Consider the following 22,394-nt stretch of genomic DNA (forward strand, 5'->3'; position numbering starts at 1 on the left):
AAGTAAAATCGTAACCATTATGCTATATTTTTTCGATTCTTGGTTTTGAAAAAGAGACTCCACAAAAATAATGAAAATAACTTGGATCAAGTCTTAAGTCTATTTTTTAACCTCCTCTGGGTTCCCTGAAGAAACCCTTGCCTGTTGCTATTTCAGAGAAGTTGCCCAGTTTTTATACTTCACAGTCATGCTGTATTATTTTCCTGACATGCCTGAGAAAAACTTTTTTCCATAAATTTGTTTATTTTACCATATTTTATGAGCTATGTTCTGCATACTTTGGATTCATGATCATTGTTTTGATGGTGGTTAGTACGGATCTGAAGAGAAGACTACATGTAAATTTTGATCTCTACGACTTGGAACTTAAAAGTATAGACCCATCTAAAGAACAAGTATATAAAAATTCCTTTCAATAAAATTTATAGTACTTTACAGATATCTCTACCTCACTTGATAATTATTTTCTGAGATTAACTAATGTGTTTTCCCGGGTCATAATATATTTATGTCTTTTTACTATCCTTACTTTTAATTTTTGATGCAATTTCCAACACTAGGATTTAATTTTTTTATTTTTATATGGATCATATTGAAAATGGCATAAATTAACATTTAAAGGAACAAATACATTTTTATTATTTATGAACCTGTGTGTAATCTGAGGTGTATAATCTATACATTTCTGCTCCTCTGACGTTTATTTATTCGCAATTACACAAAATTTAGGGACTGGAATTTATAAGTGTTACTTGATAGCCAAGAATGGGCAGAACTCATTTATGAGACTTTTAAAGCCATTCTTCTTCAAAACAAAAAGTCACATTGTTCTAAGGTCATGTGAATTAAAGTGCTAGAGTTCATTTGCAGTTCAGAAGTACAAACCCAGAATATTTTCAATTTGGTAGAATATTTTAGATTTACTACATTCTGCGTGCTCAGAACATTTAACATTAGCCTACAGTTGGGCAAAGCCATCTAACACAAAGCCTATTATTTAATGAAGTGTTGAATAGATCATGTAATTCATTGAGCTAAACTGTAGAAGGACAAGGCAAACCAAAATAACACTTCAGAGTCTGAACAAACAGACATTTTATACACCAGGTGGCTCTGAGTAAGTAGAAAAGACTGATGGCTTCAACTTATTCCTCCATGCACCACTCAGTTTTCAAATTAAGAAAGAAGGCTCTTTTGACTTGCACAGGATCTACATCTGATCAAAAAAAATGGATAGTAACATGGGCATTCAAATCTGTCTGTTCCTGCTGGTCCTGCCAATCAGTACTGATCATAGAAAAGAAGTTTTCAGCAACTGAGTAATGAGGACACTCTTACCTCTGCCTTCTCGGTTAAGATGTGACTATGCAAAACCTGTTTTCAGTCCCTCCTAATGCCTTTGACCCATCTTTGTATTTTCTGCCAAAGACTGACTGATTTTTTTTTTCTTTTCTGGTTACATCAGGTAATAAATACACGTTCATTGTAGATAACTTAGAAAATACCATCTAAGAGCATGCAGATTCTCCTCAATTTATAATGGTTCTATTGCCCAGTAAACCTATGAACACTGAAAATATTGCTAAGTCAAAAACATATTTAATGCATCTAAACTACTAAACATCGTGGCTTAGCTTAATCTCATTATGTGGGCTCTGAACACTTAACATTAGACTACATTTGGGCAAAACCATTTAACACAAAGCCTATTTTTAATAAGGTATTGAATATCTCACGTAATTCATTGAATACTGACAGCATGGTTACATGGTTACAATTTCCCAACAGGTAAAGTTAAAAATCAAAAGTCAAACCATCCTAAGTTGTGAGTCATCTGTATTTGCTTTTAGTTGCTTCTTTCAACACTTTATTTTGTGTACCTGAAGATGTACAAAGCAATAATTTTGCATCAGATTTTTCACCATATCATAAGCATTTTCCCCAATGAAAAGAAGATACAGAAACAAATCCACACACTTACACTCAATTGGTCTTCAACAAAGGGGCCAAATGCATATAGTGGAGAAAAAATAGCCTTTTCAACAAATGGTTAAACTGGCTATTCATTTGTAGAAAAATAAAACTAAATCTTTACCTCTCACCCTGCACAGGAATCAACTCAAGGATCAAAGACCTGGAAGTTAGACCAGAGACTGTGAAGCTATTAGAGAAGGGCATAGGCTCAACATTCTAACATATGTGTCTATCAACAGATGAATGGATTACAAAATACATACAATGGAATTCTACTCAGCAATAAAGAAAAACAAAATTACATAATTTTCAAAAAGATGGAAGGACCTGGAGAACATTATGTTAAGAGAGATTAGCCAACGTGATTATATTAGAAAGTGAGGGTCATTTATTTTTTCTAATATGCATGAGCAAAGGAGTACTTGGGATACAAGAGGGACTCCAGATAATGGAGAGGAGAACTCAATGGAGCCAGGGAAAAAATGAGAGAGGAGGAGAAAGACTGAGGTTCATTAAAGGAAATACTACCATCAACTATGTGTATACATATGAATATACCATTGTCAATCTGGGAACTTGGTATTGGGAGAGAAGGAAATAGAGGGGGGACACCAAGTACTATGTGCATGTGTGTCACTGTCAACATGATTTACATTATAATGTGAAACTATCATGAACCATTAAAAGCATAAAAAATAAAAATAAGCATTTTTCCATAACTTTTTTCAGATAATCTTACTGAACAAAATATTCTCAATGTAATTAATTATGTATTTTATGCCCTGTGGCTTTTTATTTATCCCTTAGTGAATTTTTTACTCATTTTAATCATCTTGTATTTTTTATAAATAAAATTAACCAATTTTCTTATTGAAAAATATATCCTAGTTGGGTATGGTGGCCCATACCTCTAAACCCAGTCCTTAGGAGATTGAGATAGAGAATCACAGATTCAAGGCCAGGCCTCAGCAATTTAGTAGGACCCTCAGCAACTTAGAGAAACCCTATTTCAAAAAAAAATTTTTAAAGGGCTGGGGGTATAACTTGGAACTAGAGTGCCCCTGGGTCCAATCCCCAGTACCTATATGTACATAGGTACTGTATATAAATATATATAGTACCTATACTATTGTATACAGGTACTATATATAGTACATAGGTACTATATATATATTTATATATAGGAGTATATATAAATATGGTATATGTATGTATATGTATATACATATGTATATTATTATATATTGTTTATCTTATTTTAAAGTTATTTAAGATTTCTTGATCTTTAAAAGTTTTTCAGAGATCAAAAATATATTCATCTCAGATTATTTTTATTTTCATAGTTGCTCATACTATTTTTTCTACTTTTATTTTTTTCCCATTTTAAGTTAGGGGAATTCATCCCCAACTAGTGAATATTTGCTGATTTTTTTATTAATTATGTATTTCTGAGTTTTGATGGAAGCAGTACTGACTTGAAGAAAAGTATTAATAAATAATAATGGCATTATTACAATTGTTCCCAAAGTTTGATATCCACAAAAGTCACCTATGATATTTGCTATAAGATTTTAACTTGAAGGGCTGGTGTGATACCTAGGAATTTGCATTTTTAACAAGCAATTGGAATGATTATGCTGAGATCGTCTATGGACCACACTGGAATTATGTGTTCCATTTTTTAAAATTAGATGAGTGATTTCAACACATGGTGCTGGAACACTTGGATATCCATATGCAAAAAATAAAATGAATTTCAATCCATATCTTGCACCATATACAAAAATTAACTCAAGCTGGATCATATAAAAATTAAAAATAAATGGATCATAGACCTAAATGTAAAACCTAAAACTGTAAAACTTCTAGAAGAAAACACAGGATAAAATATTTGTGGATTTAGGTTATGCAAAGATTTCTTAGCTCAGACACCAAAAGCACAATCCATAAAATAAAAAATTGATAAATTGCATTGCATTAAAATAAAAAACTGCTGTTCTTTGAAAAGACATCGTTATAAGAAGAGACTGGAAAGAAAAGCCACAGACAATATTTCCAAAGCACATATCTGATAAAGTACTTGCATACAAAATATACTATTTTTAAAAGCTCTTAAAGCTTAGTAATAAAGAAAATGAATAACCAAATTAAATTATGAGCAAAATATCTGAATAGCTATTTTACCAAAGAAGGTACATGAATGGCAGGTAATCACATGAAAAGATGCTCAACAGCATTAGCCACTAGGGGAAGGCAAATAAAAGCCAATGAAATACCACTGCTTACTCATAGAATAATTAACATTCAAAAACACACACCAAACCCAGGATGGATAAAGATGTGGAGGAACTTGAAGTCTAATGTACCATTGGTAGGAAAGTAAGTGATGGAACCACTTCCAAAAACAGTTTGGCAGCTTCTTAAAATGTTAAACATATATTCCCCATAGGATCCTGTCTGTCATCCTATTCCTAGATATTTAGTCAAGAGAAATGAAAGCAGATCTCTATACAAAGCCTTATACTTAAATGTTCACAGCAGCTTTAGGTTTTGTAGCCTCAAACTAGAAACAACGCCAAGTGTCTATCAGTGCAAGTGTCATCACACAAGCAATTGAATAAACAGTGGTTGTATGTACAAGCGATGGGAAGCTACTCGTCAGTAAAAAGGAATGAGCTACTGATACATGCAGCATGTATGAACCTTGAGCTAACTATGCTGAGTGAAATAAGACTAACCAGCGCATGCTTGTAATCCCCATGCTTGGGAGGAAGAGACAGGAGGATCGCGCAGGTTCGAAGCCAGCCTCGCTGGCTTAAGAGACCCTGTTTCCAAATAAAATATAAATTAGGTCTGGGAGTGTAGCCCGGAGGTAGAAGGGTTCCATCCCCAGTACCACAAAAAGAAAGAAAGAGAAAGAAAGAAAGAAAGAAAGAAAGAAAGAAAGAAAGAAAGAAAGAAAGAAAGAAAGAAAGACTAACCCAAAGAATACATACTGCATGATTCCATTCACATACAATTCTGAAAACTGCAAGAAATCTAGTGACCAACAGCAGATCTATGGTCGTATGGGAATAGAAAAAGGGTGGAAAGGAGAAACTATTAAAGCATCTTGATTGTTGTGATAGTTTCATCAATATACAAATATGTTAAAAATTAAAAATAGCCGGGCAGGTTAGCACACACTTGTAATTTCAGTACTTTGAGGCTGAAGCAGGAAGATCACAGGTTCAAGGGCAGCCTCAGCAACTTAGTGAGGCCCTCTGCAGTAGTGAGACCCTATTTCAAAACAAAAATACAATAGGATTGGGGGTGTGGCTCAGAGGTAGAAAGTCTCTCAGTTCAATCCCCAGTAACACAATAAATAAATAAATCATAAATTTGATTAGAGATTATAGAAGACAGTGGTCTATTCTTTCTATCTGGCCCTTCTATTGAGAGAATTCCACTTCCTGGTTAACTGTTGTATCTTTTATAGAGGAAAAACCCAAGAGATGAACTTCCAGAACTTTGCAAAAATTGAGACACACTGAATGAAATTGGTTTATTTGGTTTTTTTTTCCTTTTTTTTTTGTTTTTGTTTTTTGTTTTGTTTTTTGTTTTGTTTTGTTTTGTTTTGACTGGGGATGAGCCCATGGAAAATTAATCTGTCTAAAAGAAGCTACTTCCATCATGGAATAAGCCTATGAGTTGGAGACAGATGCATATCCGGTGCTGGGTTTTTATTATGGAAGTTTCTTGGGATCAACCTCTGTGGAAGAAAGGAAGCAGTGCTGTGTGGAGGAAGAAGTTGTGGTATAGGCCTGGAGGTTTCGCCTAACCCCAGTAAGACTCTGGCACTGAAAAAGCAGTGATATTTAAAGTTGAATCCAAACTTTAAAATATTGTCACATTGGGTAAGGCTTGAGCCAAAGATGTCAGCAAGGGCCCAGGTTCTTGCTGTCCGTCTGTCCCACATCGCACATGTCCAACTCTAAGCTCAGGTTCTACTCCACACTTGCCTCAATTCCAGACTTGTGTGTGGAAAAATGCCAGGGATCTCCTGTGAAAAGCAAAAACATACATGTTGCAATTCCAGAAAACCTCTCCTCGCTCTCTCCTCTGAGGCCATATGCTCTGACTTGAACCAATTCCACTCTGGCCAGGAGATAGGACTGGACTTGCTGATAGGGCCCTATGACTCAGGAAGAATCTGCTCCTCCAGAAGAGAGGAGGGTGATGTATATAGGGAGCTTGTGTGCACTTACATCAGGAACTAGATGTAAGCGATGCTGTGCCACAAACAACACTAGTGCGATGGGTTAAAGCGAAGACACAAACAATAGGGGCATTTTAGGGACCAAGGGAATATAAAGGGCACTTTTTGGAGCCCAGGGCCCCTTTGATGGCCTCTCAAATATCATCACAGATGGGCAGCTGACCCTGCCTACTCACACAGTCCATTTTTATTTTCCCAATGAGTAAACATATTCTCAGATCTTTTCGAATTAAAAACCAAAAGAAATGTCAAAAATGAAAAAACATTTTAAAATTAAACTCTATTAAAGAAATGCTAGTTCAAAAAAGACATAATTGGGCTCTCTAAAACCTGGCAGCTCCCAAACGCCAACAAGTTTTTCTCTTCGCAAGTCTGTTCTCAGCCATTCCAAGAAAGGAACAGAGAAGAACAGAGCTATATCATTTTGATGACAACCCACTTCTAATCCACAGGATCATATGCCTTTGCACCCTGTTCAAAGGAAACTTGGCCTAGAAAAGAATTAGTTTCATAACAAACCAGCCTTTCTGAGAATAGAGGTGAGAAGAGATCGGGCGGAAGAATCCGAGACAGTGTAGAGGAGTTGGCGAGTTTAATTGCCAGTTCATATGCAGCTTCATGAGTGTGCACAGTGACCGAAGGGACTTGGCTTCTCGTTTCTCAAACTCTTGACTCGGGAGCAGAAAATAACAAAATCCTGTAAGGTGTTTGGTCCTTCTAGAGATGGAGGGGGGAGGAGATGTTTGAGTCACTGATTGAGGCAAATGAAATCATTTCAAGGAAAATAGATTACTAGGAAAGGTCAGCACCTGCAGCATGGTTTTGATTATCTTCATCTAATATTTATAAAGTGTGTGGTTTACAAGACATGCCAAGGTCCCTCTCAAGAGCATGGCCATGTTGGCTGAGAAATAGAAGCCCAAGACATCTGTAGAACTGGGAAGTCACTATGAAGAAAAACAACACAAAACATATTTTTAGATGAATAAAAATTCTAAGGGATGCTTAACTGTATGTAGGATGGCTGATTAGGAAAGTTTATAATTTAGTAAATAATAGAATTTAAGCCAGATGCAAAAAAAAAAAACTCTAAGAGGAACAACATTTAAGTGGCTAGAGAGATCATTCTTTCTAGAGAGCCAATTCTCTTCCCCATGAATGTGTTTGAATGGCATTGTTCCTTAAGCTTCTTCTTTTATTTCTCCTTCCCCCTCCAGTTTCTCTTAGTACTTACCATTTCAAGCAAGCTTTACACCCAAGAAGTTATCGCTGCTAATGAAGCAAATGGTAGTCATGAAACTCAAGCAGGGGAAAAAAATAACTGTTTTCACTAAGTTCTAATAAAGCTTCTTATGGACTAAAACCAGGTAAGTGAAAAGCACATAATGCTTACTTTTCCTTGGTCCTTTGATGAGATAAACAAAAAGACATGAAAAATTCCACCAGTCCTTTCCCCTCATCACCCGGTCACCCAACAGGCCACTAAATACACTAGAGAATGATTCTGGGAAACAGAAGATATGCTCCTTTGGTTCTCTTGATTTTCTCTCATTTCTGTGAATTTAATTTTCTGTGCGAGCATGTGTCTGAGCTGGGCCAGACAGATTGGTGCAGGGTTTCTTAAAAACAATTTTTTGCTCCATCAGACACAATATATTCTGCTGAAAGAGAAGAAAGCACTATACCCCAGGGAAAAAAAAGTTTCCCCAAAAGTTGGTTCCCTCAAAACTTTACAATGGAAGGCGACATCCCTCTTGGGTGATTCAATTTAATTGTTATGTTTTTTAGCTTTGTTCTAGGGGAAATTAAGCAACCATCAGCCGCACTTCATAGGCATATACCACTTTTTGGTAGATAGAACACAAAACTAGGAATCGGAAAACCCAAAAAAGAATCCTGGCACGGTGCTGGGTGATTTCATCTCCACATGCCTAAATTTCCTGTTTGCAAAATGAGATAGAGCTTCCCACTCGTCACTTCTTTCTTGGAGATGCTGTGAGGACTAATAGTCTTCACTCTGATTTTTTTTCTTCCAAGAAGAAGCAGAGATTTTTTTTTTTAATGGTACAAAAGGCGCATCTTGATAAGTTTGGAGAGGGTAGCACAGACACGACTCCCTGCTAGATTTGATGGTTATGAATGTAGGACATGCTCGGTGTTCCTAAGGAGCTCATAATTCAGAAAGGTGTTGGACACAGCAATAGATTATCAAAGACAGAAAATGTCAAGAGACATGTGACTATGGGCCGTACCACGTTACATCTTAAGAGGTAGGAAGTCCTGAAGGATAAATGCAGACTCTGGATATGGTTTCTGGAATTAGACCTCTAGCTGAATGACTTTGGACAACTTACTTAACTTCCCAGTCCCCCAATTTCCTTATCTGTTGGGAGATAAAATACAGTACCTCCTTCCTAGGGATAACATATATACATAAAAAGTGCTTAGAAGAGTCAATGTCTGGCATATAGTAAGTAGTATTGTTATTATTAGAAGGAGTAAAATTATCCAAGCAAGGAAAGGTGGGTGTGGCTTGCCAGGCAGAGGGAGCAGTGTGAACTGCAGAGAACCAAAACAGCCCCATTGGTTTATTGATCCCAAGAAAGGTTCTGTTTCTGAAGCATAAAAGGCTGAGCAGATAAGACCAATATGGGAAATTCATGAAGGTCTTTGCTATGAGATTGGATTTTATTTTAGAGGCAGTGAAGAGTCACTGAATAATTTGAGATTAAGAAGTAACATGGTCAGATGGGTGATGTGGTCAATAATTAAAAGAAGTTGCTGAGTGTGACAGGTTGTTAGCAAAGTAGTGAAAATTACTACCCCACTCCCACACATACCAGTATCCAAATATCTTTACAATATGTCTTTGAAAGTTTTTCCCATCAAGAAGTGGAATATAGACTTCCGGGAAGATGGCGACCGAGAAAAGCGGGGCTTAAGAGTCCCGCTAACAACCAATCTCCATTACCACAAAATGAGCGCCTTTCATAGCCAGAAAACACCATCACCAGAAAAACAAAAAAAAACCACCAGGCTCCAGAGAGAAAGCGGACTGAGAACAGAGCTCAGGGCCACAGAGGAGACACACGCGCCCGAGGATGCGGCAGCAGTGCCATACTGCTGGCGGCAGCGGCGAACTCAACGGACGGCTACAGCAAGCCAGGTGAGCCGCTGCGGAACAGCCAGGCGGGATCTTTCGGCGCAGACAGCATTTAAAGCTCCCAGTGGCTGAGCTCAGCACACGCTGCAGGGATTCAGAGTGGAAATCAAAACCAGAGAAGAAAAAATACGCCAGCCTCATGGCCGAGGGCGTGGCAGAGGCGCCATATTGCCACCGGCGGCGGCAGCAGCAGTGAATTCACCGAGTCCAGTACAGCTACATCTGCGTACTCAAGAACAGTGAGTCAAATTGCGGGCCACAGAGGAGAAATCGCAGTATTGGGCCTCCTGGGACTTGACCCAGTGAGGGAGTGGTGGTGGCAGAGATATCACACCATAGGAGAACGTGCAACCTGGCACCCCCCATAGTTTAAAGCAGCCTCTATCGACTCCCTGGGTCGGAGACTCTGTGATACAACCCAGTAAAGGAGTAGTGGGGTCTGAGATAATACAGACTCGAGATCCAGAGCACCTTAACTGAAGCCATAGTGACCCAAGGGAAGAACCCAGAGAAGGCACAAACCTCCGAAATCATGGGAAAGAGGGATAACACTGGAGTAATGAATGTGCACAACCCCACAACATCAGAACCTGATAAAACAGAAAATCAGAGATTTCTAGAAGATCAAATCAGGAAAATAACTGTAGAAAAAATAGAGGTGCTTCGAAAAGAACTCAGAGAGAGCCAAAAAGAGATAAAGGATGCAATTAATGAAGTAAAGGCCTCAATTCAAAGCACAAACAACCGATTAGACCACATGGAGAACAGAATCTCGCTCTTAGAAGATGAGCAATCCAAAAATGAATGCATAGTTTCTAATCTAGAAAAAAATATCCAACAGCAGGAATCTGACATTGAAGAAATATGGGCCCATCTTAAGAGAGCTAACCTAAGAATAATTGGAATAGAGGAGGGAAAAGAAAGTGATACCAAAGGGATCAACAATCTCTTCAAGGAAGTAATAGCAGAAAATTTTCCAAATATAGAGCAAGAGGTTGATACACAGATCCAGGAAACTTATAGAACTCCCTTTAGACAGGATCGGAGAAGAGGATCCCCACGCCACATAATTGTCAAAATGACCAATGTGGAAGCCAAGCAGAGAATCTTAAAGGCAACAAAAACAAAGTGACATTCAGAGGCAAACCAATTAGAATCACTCCAGACTTCCCAAACCAAGTCATGAGAGCCAGAAGTGCTTGGAGTAACATATTCCAAACTCTGAAAGAAAACAACTTCCAGCCAAAAATTTCCTATCCAGCAAAACTTTCTATCAAATTAGATGGAGAAATAAGAAGCTTCCATGACAAACAGAAACTGAAGGAATTTATGTCTTCAAAACCAGCGCTAGAGAAAATACTCAAAGAGATTAACTACAAAGAAGAAATAGGTAACACTCACCAGAACCAGAGAAACAAGAGTTTCCATCGAACAGACAACTAAGATTGGTTATCTGTGGAGATTCATTATTTATGTTAGTCTTTTACCTATCTCTAAATGGTATTGTTTGCCTTTATTGTTGTTAATTTTTAGGATTTCTAGTTGGAATATTAATATACCTTCAGATATAGCATTTGGAAATATTTTATCCAATTCTATTAGTAACTTTTAACTCTGTTTACATTGTCTTTGGATATACAATATTTTCTTTTATTTTTTAGGGAGTTTGTATATTCTTCTGTTGCCTGTGCCATTGAAATCATATCCAAGAAATCACTGCCAATTTCAATGTTGTGAGGTTTTATGACCCAGATTTTCTCCTAAAAGTTTATAGTCTTAAGATTTATATTTAGGTCTTTTATCTATTTTGAGTTAATACTTGTATATGGGATTAGGTAAAGGTCCAATTTTATTCTTTTCCATGTAATTATTATTTTTCAACAATATTTAGTTAAAAGATTATTATTTCCACCACCAAATGTTCGTGGAAACCTTGTCAAAAATAACTTGACAATATAGGGAAGAATTTAGCTCTAGGCTTGTATTTAACTCCAATGGTCTATATATCTGCCTTTAGAACAGTACTACACTGTTTCAATTATTGTAGCTTTATATGGTTTGAAATCAGAAAATATATATCTGCTAGCTTTGTTCTTTTTCAAGATCGTTTTGGGTATCTAGAATTCATATTCCATATTAGGATAGTTTTTTTCTGAAAAATAAATATATAAATATATGATAGTTTCACCTAAAAAAACAGAAAAAAATATGCTCTAGTAAGAAAGAAAGCAAAAAGAAATATTGAAATGCTATCTTTAAATCATCAAACGCTTGGTATCAGACAAATGAAACTGTTATGTGAGATTATCATTTTTTATTTTGGATAAATTGCTATAATACTAGATGTCAACCACTAAGCCAAGCATGGGAAGGAGGGATGGGGAGAGAATGGGGTGGGGATCGGGTGGGGGCTGACTGGGCGATGTGTGCATGTATGTCTACAAAAGTTTGTATCCCACTATGATGTATGAATACAGTGCACCAATAAAATAAAATTTAAAAAAAAAAGAAGTGGAATATAATCCCTTACCTATTTAAAATGGGCTGATTTTGGACTTATGTAATAATATGTAGCAAACTTAACACTGTGCCTATTTCAAGCCTGTACCCAAGGGGGGTCCGTGTGCTCCTGTTTACTTTCATGAAACCCTGCTCCCCATGTGAACAAACACACTGGAGAAAGAGAGGACACATAGAGCAGAGCTGTCCAGATGAAATCATCCTTGTCCAGTCAGTCCCTGGTTGACCTGATATCTGGTCAAAGGGCTCAGATGAGATCAACCACCCAGTTGAACCTAGCCTACATTGCCGGTTTGAAGAATCATGAACTAAATAAATTGTTGTTCTCTTAAGCCATTAAATTCTTGGATATGGTTGTTATGCAGTAATAGCTAACTGATACATACAGTACAGATTTTTAAGAACTACATTCAAGTAAGAGTTCTGAAACAGTAAATATATACACATGCACATCCAACAAAGATATAATCATTGTGATGATGACATGCTTTTGCAGTAAAGAATTCCATTTTTATAGTGAGTTTTTATGAGAATTATTTCATTGTTATTAGAACAACTGTTGAAGTCATCTAATGCAATATTATTATTTCATTCCATACAGAGGTTAGTGATATTCATAATCACAGATTTGGGAAAGGAATTGGAACATGGGACTTCAAATAACTGGTAGATTTTTTTTTCAGTGCTAGAAATTGAACCCAGAGGCATTTTACCTCTGAGTTACACCTCTAGCCCTTTTTATTTTGAAACAAGGTATTGCTAAGTTGCTAAGGATCTATTAAATTGCTGAGAGTGACCTCAAACCTGTGATCCTCTTGTCTCAGATTCCCAAGTACTAGGATTACCTTGTCCAGCTGATAGATTTTTTTTAACTATATCAGTTTCCCCAAGAAAATAAACAAAATTGCCACTTATTTTCTTCAGTTATTTATTCAACAAATCCTCAAGTATTTTCTATGTGTCAAGCATGGTACAGAATAGTAGAGATAGAGTGGTAAGCCAGACAGACATACCCCCTGCCTTTGTGAAGTGTCAGTATGGGGCACAGAGGGTGAACAGATGAGAGCCAGTGTGGTGAGTTATCATAGCAAAAGTGCAGGAGAAATACAGGTGTTCTCAGGACTTGATAAGCAGAGAACACTTTCCATAAGAAGCAACATCTAAACTGAAATCCAAAGAATGCCTGGAAATTAACAAGACAAGGAAAGTAATCCAAGCACGAAAGATTATCAAGGCAAAGTCAGGAAGGTGCACACACAGCACATTCCTGTAACTGAAAACATTACTCAAATTTCTAAGCTGCTCATACATGGTCTGAATTAGGGAAAGAGAGAGAGAGGCTGTAAGATTAGAAGAAATTTGACCGCACAGGATTGCCTTAATCCATTTTCAATTGCTAATAACACAGTAGCACAGACCCAGGTAAATTAAAAAGAACAGAGATTTATTTAGAGTTCTAGTCCAAGATCAAGGGACAGAATCTGATGATGTCCTTTTTGAAGGCAGACTTTCAAGGCGACTGATAAAAGCATGTGACAAGAGATAGGGAGTACAAGAGGCCTGGCCAAATTGACTCTTTAAGCAGACCAACTCTCAAGAGAACCCATGAATCCATTAATCACATGAGTGGACTAATCCATTCACAAGGCAGGACCCTAATCACCTCTTAAAGGTTCCACACTGTCTCTCCTTTTAATATCTCATAATAGGGATTAAATGTCAATGTGTGTTTAGGTGGGGACAAACCATGGCAAGGGTTTATGGAATTTGGTCAGAATCTTGAAGGCAAGAGGGAGCCACTGAAAATACTTTAAGCAGAGTCATGACATGGTCATATTTACGTTTTAGGAAGATAATCCTGGCTAGAAAGTGGGAAAAGAATCAAAGGAGATGGGAGAATGAGTAGAGGCTGGTAGACAACTTAAGCTGTGGTGGGAATCCTGGTAAAGGATAATGATGACTCGAAACAGGACAGTAGTAATAAGGATGACAAAACATGAATAGAATTTAAACATAGTTAGGAGACAGACTCAAGAGACTTTGGTGCTTCATCAGATATTGGCAGTGTGTGAGTGAATGGGGTTGCTACTCCCTGAGATGGGGACACCAGGAAGGAATAGTATAAGAGGAGAGAATATTAAGTCTGGATTTAGACCTATCATGTATACTGTTCCTATGGGAGGTACCAAAAAAGAAGTTCAGTGGTCAGCTGAGGAAAGCCTGGATGTAAAGAAAGGTGGATTTAGTCTCTGTGTTCCCTTGAAGAATTGTTGATACTTTGCCACAACTAGATGCAGCAGATGTCTGGATGGCCCTGAGGAGTATGCAATGTGGTAAGAAGTTTCCAGAGAGCTTACACCCCATGATTATCAGGTTAGGTTACTGCAGGAAGGAACAACAAACTAAGCATCCTAAACATTCTAATTTGGCAAAGGCATAGACATGAGTGGTACTCAGAGAGCACAAGTTTTATTATCTGCCTCCTGAAAAGTGGAAGCAATTTTCTTAGGTTACCCCTGCCACTTTCTATTACATACATTAGGATAAGCTATAATTTACAGTAACTCATTTCATAGTAAAACCATCTTATGAGGTCAACAAAACATATATGATTATTTCCCATCTTACCAATGAAAACACTAAAACTCTTAGTAATTGCTACATCCCAGAATTAGTAAGTGGCAGAGCTGGAATATTAGGATTTCAGGTCTCCTTTGCTAAATTTATTGCTGGGTTTTTTTTTTTCCCATTAAAAAGGATAAAATAAGCTGGGTGTGGTGGCGCATGCTTGTAATCCCAGCATTCGGGAGGCTGAGACTGGAGGATCGCGGTTTGCAGACAGCTTCAGCTACTTAGGGATGCCCTCTGCAACTCAGTGAGACCCGGTTTCAAAATAAAAAATAAAAAAATAGTAGGACAGGGGCTGTAGCTTGGAGGTAAAATGCCCCCAGGCTCCATCCCCAGACCCGCAAAAAAAAATTTTTTAAAAGGATAAAATATTCGACTGAGATGTATACTGAACAAGAATCAGCAGTACAAAACATATTACGAGGTAAAGGGAAGGAATTAGAAAGAAGATTCAAATAACTTCCATGACCTCTGGCCTGGGAAACTTGTATATTGGTGATATCCACAGACAAAACCAAAAAACTTGAAAGTGAAAAGGAACATATGATTTTAGTTTTGGACTGAAATTGCTGAGCAAAAGTGACCAAGTAAAGTCTCTGAGACAGCCCTTGTCTCTCCACACTTGTAATTCTAGGCCCATCCTTTGAATACTAGAGCTTTTCAGAAATCATCTACACACACACAAACACACACACACACACACACACACACACACACACAGCCTTTCTGTGCAAAGAGTAATTAAAAATGGACAGTAGTTCTGAGCCATATCCATGTTAAGTAAAGTAAGAAAAAAAAATGGTATTACTTAAAAGTTAAATATCACTCCTAAGATGGGTTAGAACACTTTTAACCAGATTTCCAGGTTACCCATATGGAAAAGAGCAGTATTTCTACTCACTAAGCTAGAGGAAGCATGTGTGTCTTCGCTGATAAATGTGTTTAGATGAAAGGAGCCAAAAAGGTTGTTATTTATTAGAAAATACCGAACTAGAGGGTCTCAGGCTATATTTTTTCTGACTACCTTTTTGACATTTTCTTTGAAGGTCGTGGAAACGACCAGTGTAAAGAGGTTCACAGTGTTTGAGATTATTTATGCAACTTCTTGTGGACATACAATTTAAGCTTGACCAGTCTGATCACTCTGGAATGAGCCCTAGCCAACTGGTAGGGATTAATCTGCCAAGAGACAGTCTTCAATAAATTATTTGGTTGATTTTTTTTTCCTTTTCCTGGTTTAAAACATTTTCCTCCAATAAATAATCGAGTTGTACACTGGAAAACGAAAATGACTGACCTCCTCAGAAAGTAAAAGAAAGTCTGAAAATGGAAACTGGAGAGCTTTCCCTTCTAGTGCCCACTGAGTGAGAAAATGTACTTATTTATTTGAAATACCAGCAAATGGGCTCCCATGTAATGAAATATTTATTGAAATTGCTTCTTTGGCCCTCTACGGTTGCTGATAGGGTTTAACGAGAGTCAGGTAAGGAAGCCGGAGTGAAGGTACCTCTATTTATTTATTTATGGTTCAAGCAGCTTCGACCATAAGGCTTACTTTGGGAAATCACACAGGCTGGGCCATACACAACTGACAATAATAGTTACTTTCCATTTTCATTGAATCATTTGCCATGGCTCAGAAAAATCAATCTTAAGAGATGTCTGTATTTACTTGGCTCCGTTTTTAAGCTTTTACTCTGTTGTTAAGATGCATTTGTGCTAGTTTTAATTAAAGCTCACAATGTTCAATCTTTTCTCAATGTTTTTTTCAGATTCCATAATCAATATCTTCATTTCCTTTTTTATTGTTGCACATGCGTGTGTGTGTGTGTGTGTGTGTGTGTGTGTGTGTGTGTGTTTCCCTAGTCTTTCTGTACTTTGAGAATCAGTTTTAGTTCACCAACTCAAGCTAAGGGCATTTTCCATTCCTTTATGCTTTCATCAAGATATATCTATTCAAATTAAGACCATGTCTGTCCAAATGCTAACGATGACTCTGTGAAAGCAATTATTTCAAAACAAATCCTAAAATAAAACATCTGTATGAGCTCTGCTTAGAAAGAATGAGATGTGTCAAACATTCTAACATCTCATATATACCAAATAAAGACATTCCGGGGAGAAAAAGAGCATCTCTGCTCTTCAGAGCACACTGGGTAATACTGAGGCTGTGTGAATTTTCATGAAGTCCATCATGATTTATTGAGAGAGCTTGAGAAAGTCACTAACCGGAGGTTGCAAGAAATAATCTTCCAGCATTACTTAAAAAGCATTCCAGAATGTTTACTTTTGCTATTTCTGGCTTTTAGAAAGCTAATAAATTAAGAGGAACAGAGAACTTTATGGCTGAAAGTAGCCTTAGAGACTATCTAATCAAAGCTCCTCGATTTATGAAAAAGGAAACTGGAATCCAAAAACATTAAGTAAATTGAACAAAGGCATACAGCAGGCAATAAAGCAAGAACTAGAATCCAGATCTCTTAACTCTTACTTCAGTGTTTTACAACAATGTTAAATAATTATTCCATCATCAAGAAAAAGAGAAACTATGCACATGAATAATAAAAACATTCAAAGATGACACATGATTGGAGCAGGCTATGAGCTCACGAGTTCAACATATGTTGCCAGCAGGGCCATGATGCCAAGGTACTGCCCAGATCCACCCTTCAGAACAAGGTCCTCATCCCCAGCTGCTAGGAACACCCAAAATCACCACTCTTAACAGAGTCTCTCTTTTGCAACTTGCTTTGGTTTAAAATGACCCAACATTGAGTGAAGGGTTGATACCGGGGTATAAAATCCCAGCTCCTTCACCCACTTTGGGAACCATCCAAGTACCAGAGATGCTTGTGGGATCAGCTTAGGATTTCTTGCCCCTGCATCACAGCTCAACTTCTCCTACCCAGTCCTGCTGCCTTCACTCCCTGGCAGGTATCAATCTCAAGAGTTTCTCCCTAAAGAGGCTGTCTTCTGCAAACCTTCATCTCAATGCCTGCCTCTCAGAAGAACTGAGCAGAGGTAGACAATGCCATGGATAAGAGGGTGGGCTCTAGAGTTTGCCTAGAGTTAAAATTAGTTTCCCATTGCCTAGGTTTGAATTCTGTCCCTCCCACTTTCAAGTTGAGTTCCCCTGTGCAGCTTACCTTCCTCTAAATCTCCTTTGGATTAGTATTTTTAAGTAAAAATAATGTTAGCAACTACAATATAGGTAGGTATGCATTAGATGAGAAAATTCACATTTAAATCATAGTGTAGTGCTTGGCACAGACTAATTGGCAGTATCAGCCAGGATGCTTAAAGGAACAGATGGCACGTTCAAAATACAGGACTATTTACAGGGGTGTGGGCAAAGCGAAAGCAACCAATGATGAAGGGCTTGGTGCCCAGGGACAAGCAGCAGTTTGAAGCCACTATCAGCGGTAGGCCTGTCAGGCAAAGTAGTCAAAACGATGTTACAGGGTCTGGAGAGAGCTGAACTGTTAGCGAGGCAGCCCTGACAGACACAAAGCAGTGGGTGAACTCAGGGCTGCCGGACCGTGGCCAGAAAGGAAGGGAGTCATGATGAATACAATAGGTTCCCTCCTCTCCCACTCCCTGCCTTCCTGCTGATCCACAGAATACAACCAGAAAATAGAAGGCAAGAGATGCCAGGAGGGAGAATCAAGATGTAGAGGCTAATATTCCCCCCCCCCCATAAAATAGAACAGGGCGAAGAATGGCAGAGAATAGATCTAATGGCTACCTGATAACTAACAGCATGGAGGTTCTAAAAGGTTAGCTATAATCCCAATTCTCTGTCATTCCTGGAGTTCAGCTATTTGTAAAAATGCAAGCTAATCAAAAATTTGAGTAAAAGAATTGGAATTTCTTAATATATCAATCCAATGGGCCTGTTAGCATAGTATCTGGCATGGGAGGGTATTCAATATATATTCATTGATCGGTTGACTAATTGATTTGACACAAATAAAATAAAACTTCCCTTAATAAAAAAAAGTCATGAAAACCCTTTGGGAGATATGGTTTGATTTCAACATCCTCAACATACTTTCAAGTTGCTATTAAAAAAAATTCCAGAATTGTCAGGAGTTATATTCGAGTTTCTTAAAAGAAATGTATTGCCAAGCAAGGTGGTGCACACCTGTAATCCTAGTACTTGGAAGGCTGAGACAGAAGAATGACAAGTTTGAGGTCAATAGCACATGGTAACTTTGCAATCTCCTGTTTCAAAATGAAATAAAAATTAGGGCTGGTGGTTTAGCTCAGAGGTAGAACATGCCTTAGGTTCAATCTCCAAGCACCATGAAAAGAAAAGGAAAATAATAAAACAAATGAAAGTTGGTAATATTATTTCTCACCAAGAGAATGAAAGGTTGTGAGAATAAAATTCTATTTAAGAAAGATAAAAATTATCTCCCCAAATGATTTTATTTAATGCAATAGAGAGCAATCCTCTGATGGGAAATTATTTTTTTCACTTGAATGGAGATCTTCAAAGCATATTTCTAGGAATGGAGAAGAGAATTGCTCTTTCTCTTACATAGAAAGAAAAGTAGAGCACTGGGGCCAGACAGACCTGAGACCCAAACTACAGCCCCAGAGATGTAACTTTGAATATGCTATCTATGCTTTTGGAGTTGTACTTTCTCCTCTGTGAGCTGGGTGGGAGGGGGCAATAAGGAGAAGAATCTCTACTTCAAGGGTGATAAGGATGAAATGAGAAAACCAAGTTCATGTCAAGTACCCAGAAATAGTGGTACTGTTCCCTATCCCACTACATATATACTTGTGTACACACACACACCTGCCAGGGACCTGCCTGCCCACTGTCGAGGAAGTTCCGTACTGCAATTCTAGAGTGACTTCACTTCCACAGGGCCAATAAAAAGCTTTAGAGATCTCAGAAAAGCCCAGCTTCCCAATTTCAAACTTGGAATTCCTTCAAGGTAGGATGCCCAGGCCTTCTCTAAGACTTTTGACTGGGAGTTCTCAGTTGAGAGTCTGTGTGGTCTGAATCTTCCTGAAAAACAATAAGTGACAGAAAAATGTGTTAATCAGGAGAGATGGTCCACAGATTACATGAGATCTTCAAAATGAGGAATCCAAAGAATCGTTAGCATTCTGAATCGTTAGCATCCTTTGGTCTAAGAACCTACTTACGCCTCTCCCTCTCTCACCACACCCCAACTGCTAGCCCCTCCTCATCTGGTCATAGAAGAGGCTAGAATACACACACACACACACACACACACACACACACACACACATTTCCTCCCCTAGGGTAAAGAATGGAGTTTTAAATTCGTGAATATTGTGACTTTACTGTCTAAAGTTTAAATGTCAGTTCACATTATTCAGTTTTCAGCATGTACAGTCGATTCTCACAATTCAATGTGCCTCTTTATTATTATTTTGGATTTTGCTGAGGCAAATCTTCCGTTTGCCTCAAGCTTTGCCTGCAAGCTTTAGGCAGTGGAAATTTAACACATAGGTTGAGATTTATGAAAGTCTCCATCCTACAACTCAAATACAGTATTCTCATGTTTTAAAAACTGAGGTTGTTACATTAATGAAGTTATCCAAATATTTTTAAGGGAACCTATCCTGGTTTTGATTGGATTATAGTTCACTGGATGCCTCCATGACCTTAAGAAACATATTTCATTAGGACTTAAATTCTTGTTTTTGCATTTCCTGGGTAAACAGAAGGAAGATTACTTTTTTAATGTTCATTAAACTTTTAGCATACTGACAATAATGCCATCCATTTAACATGAGTTTATAGACAGCAGTGGGGCAGGGTACTTTACCAATGACTTTATAGATAACAGCTTATTTAACCCTAATAATGTCATATGCAATAGGTAATAATATTATCTCCATTTTAAAGATGGAAATAGATGCACAGGGAGGTTGGTTAAACAACGCGTTTAAAGACCCCTCTGTGGCAGAGCCTCGCGTTCAAGTAGGAACAACAGCAGCCACAATAAAATTCAGGGCAGCTAGTATTCACTGAGCACTCACTGTGTAGAAGGCCTCCTGCGAGGTACCCCCCATAATTCTAACTCAAACAATATCATGCAGCTACTAACTTTAGCTCACTTTGCAAATGAACAAATGAGCCCAACGATCGATGTCATTTGTCCAAGACCACACAGTTAAGTGGCAGTCAAGACTCTATCTTTATCTGCTGGCTCTACTATTATCGTCTTCTTTACAACGGTATATAGAAATACATGATAAGATAGAAAGGTTGTCAGATGTCAGGGAAAAAAGTATGAGGGTTTGAAGAGAGAATAAACATCCTCTCACTGTAAATTTCCCTTCACTTTATATACCCAGTAACTAAAAGGCCGACAGTGCTGGATTCTTTGGCTTGCACGCAGGCTGCAGGCTCTCCTCTCCTCTGACATGTTTCCCCAAGCACACCATTTCCTAGCTGCATCTCTCTGAGGGACTTCAGAAGAGTGTTTGGATTAATGCAACGGGCTGTGCTCAGATTTCCTGTCCATGGGCTGTGGGAATCAGAGGCAGCGAGAAGTCACAGACACAGCCTTCCAGCCCATGCACAGCAGCGGCTTCCTCTGCCCCCACCTACAGAATCCCTGGAGGTCTTTTCTCTGGAGACCGTGGTTAATCTGGACTTCTGGCCCTGAGGGATGAGAATCTGGGCCAAGGTATGTAACAACAAAATAGCAGAAGTCAGCAATGCAAATAATAAAAAATACATTTTAAAGATTTTGTGCATTTACAAAAATGTTCCACATCTGTATTATCTCATTTGGGCACTTCCTATGGGGATTATTAGAAACTGAAACTAGTTTAAAGTGATATTTGGTACTTTTGGGTTTTTTTTTTTGTTTTTTGTGGGTCTAGAGATAGAACCTAGGAGCATTTGACCTCTGAGCTACACCTTCTGCCCTATTTTTTATTCTTTATTTTGAAACAGGGTTTCACTAAGTTGAGGAGGGCCTCACTAAGTAGCTGAGGCTGTCCGTGAATCGCCACAATCCTCCAGTCTCAGCCTCCCGAATGCTGGGATTACAAGTGTATGCTACCACGCCCAGCAATATTTGGTACTTTGGTACTTTGGGTTTTTATGTTTACCATTAGCTTCATTATTAGTATGTACTGAGTTTCCTATAATGCGTTTAAATTGGTATCTGAACTTGTGTGTTTCCTTAATAAGAGACTGGTAGCTTCTCAAAATATATTTAATTCTACTAGGAGCGTGTGTGTGTGTGTGTGTGTGTGTGTGTGTGTGTGTGTGTGTGTGTGTAAGACTCAACCCAGCAGCACTCTACCACTGAGCTACCTCCCCAGCCACCCCCTTTTCTTTTTGAGAAAGGGTCTCACTAAATTGTTGGTCTAGCTATGTAGCTGAGGCTGGCCTTGAATTTGTGATCCTCCTGTCTTGGTCACCAAAATATTGGTATAATAGCAATGTGCTACCACACTGGACCCACCAGGTTTAGTGTGTGTGTGTGTGTGTGTGTGTGTGTGTGTGTGTGTGTGTGTTTTACTGGGGATTGAACCCAGCGGCATTCTACCTCTGAGCTACACTGCAAACCCTATTTCATCTTTTATTTTTGAAACAAGGTCTTACTAAGTTGCAAGGATCTCACTAAATTGCTGAGACTATCCATGAACCTGCAATTCTGTCTCAGCCTCCCAAGGACTGGAATTACAAGTGTGCACCATCACGCCTGATCAGAATTTTTTTTAAGGACAGAATAATTATCATCTTGTAACTAATATTGTTAGTTTTACCTTAAAGTTAGCTCAAACACCATAGGCTTTGTGTATACACAGGTGTGTGTATGGGTGTGGAGAGAGAGAGAGAGAGAG

The sequence above is a fragment of the Muscardinus avellanarius genome, assembly GCF_963383645.1.
Source record: "Muscardinus avellanarius genome assembly, chromosome: 1".
NCBI classification, from domain to species: domain Eukaryota; kingdom Metazoa; phylum Chordata; class Mammalia; order Rodentia; family Gliridae; genus Muscardinus; species Muscardinus avellanarius.